Genomic DNA, 1,815 nt, shown 5'->3' on the forward strand with positions numbered 1-1,815 from the left:
GCACACCCTGCCAGCTGGGTTAGGACCTGGCAGGAGGACTGCCATCCCAGACCCAAGTCTGAGCTCCACAGTCGCCTCCCAACCATGTGGACGTCATCTACCCACATCCCCTTCACTGAGCTTGACCTCCCATCCCAGGCCCTGCTATCGTCTCTGTCTGACCTTCCCAGACCGGGGCCCCAGACACATCAGGGATACATCATGCACCTGCTGCGTGGATCACACCAAGTGGAGCAGACAGGAATTGCCAGGGCTGCCCAGGGGCCTCTAGTCCTTACGTGCCAAAAGGGGAGTCTTGTCCCCCAGCCTCTCCTCCAGTGAGGGTGGTCTCCCCTTCAAGAAACCCCCAGCGTGCAGCCCCATATCACCCCCACCATCAGCAGCAACTTCACGCACACTTATCTCTGGAGCACAAATCAGTGTCCCTGGCAACATCCGCCTTCCAGTTGCTCCCTCAAGATGGGTCCTGCCTCCCCACAGGGCTCCTGGGCACACGCCCAGGCTCCACTCTGGAAGCTCTCAGATTGTATGTCACCAGCAACAGGTGGAAAGAACAAAAGTCATAAAAATAGGGAAAATAGGGACAGTAAATACTTACCAAGCACCTATCATGTGCAAGGAGTTGGATGAGGTGTGGGTGGTGGGGCAGGGAAATCTGGGGTGCGGGGTCCATGCCATCAGGCTGGTCAGTCCCCAGCAAGAATCTCTGCCAGGAGAGCTCCACAGTTGTTTACCAACTGCACGGCTGTCTCCGCCTCATTATAGAGGTGCCCAGCTGGCACCAGAGTCCCTGCAGCCCCAGAGTACTGACTATCTCCCATCCCAGTACTAACCAGGCCCGACCCTGCTTAGCTTCCGAGATCAGATGAGATCGGGCGCGTTCAGGGTGGTATGGCCGTAGACAGAGTACCAACTGTCAAAGTGTCATCTCATTTGCTGGCTGGTCGCTTCTCATTATGTCCTGCTCTGGTCTGATCCCCACTGAAAGTCTCTGCTGCTGGAGGACATGGCCAGCGAGCAAACACCCTGCCCCCGGGCAAAGCACTTCTGGGCACGCCTCCCTGGCTCCCTGGAATGTCACCCCCTCTTCGGGGAACATGAGCCTGTCTGCTTCAACCGGCGCTCAGGGCCCTGCAGTCTGAGGGCCTTAGCTGTGCAATGGGTCAAACAAAATGAGACAGGAATTACTGGTGCTGCTAAGAGGTCCCCAATTCCTCAGGACCCCTATAGGACCTGCAGAGGTGCCCAAGACACCAGCCACACCCTCAGAAGCCTGTCCTCTGCCAGCAGTGAGGGACCAGAGACCAGACCCCTCAGTCTGCAGTGCTCGGGGCTGGCAGAGGGCCGGTCCTCCTAGAGAAAGGTCAAGGAAGGTTCTGGAGAGAGGTATAAAGTCGAGTTTGGTCTTGAAAAGCAGATAAGATCTGGGCAGGTAGGCAGGGGAGGAGAGCATCGCAACACCAACACAGGGAAGGGTGAAACCTGAAAAGTCAGGGAGGCGGAGAAGGTGGGGCGGGTGCAGGGATGTGCCCGGCCAGAGGAGAAGCCACAGGCTCTAGGGCTGGAGATGCCTGCCTACTGCTGCCCCACTTGCCAGATTCCTTAATTCCACTTTCTATCTGTGCAACCTAGGAGGACCCGGGGCTGAAGGATGGACCTAGGAGGCTCAGCCACTGATGTCAGGTCCAGTCCTCTAAAGGGGAGGCATGGGGGGTGGGGGGGGCTTCAGGGCCAGATTTGAGATTTGGCACTTCTTCCAGAGGGCAGGATTGGTTTATGCCGCTGCAGAGATAGCACAGCTAAGTCAATGCTACC

General features: G+C 57.5%; 1 pseudogene; it reads right to left on the bottom strand.

Moving 5' to 3' along the window:
• Positions 1 to 787: 787 nt before the first annotated feature.
• Positions 788 to 903, bottom strand: LOC128575620 (uncharacterized; annotated as a pseudogene).
• Between the last annotated feature and the right edge of the window lie 912 nt (positions 904 to 1,815).

Source organism: Nycticebus coucang, chromosome 22, assembly GCF_027406575.1.
Source record: "Nycticebus coucang isolate mNycCou1 chromosome 22, mNycCou1.pri, whole genome shotgun sequence".
NCBI lineage: Eukaryota > Metazoa > Chordata > Mammalia > Primates > Lorisidae > Nycticebus > Nycticebus coucang.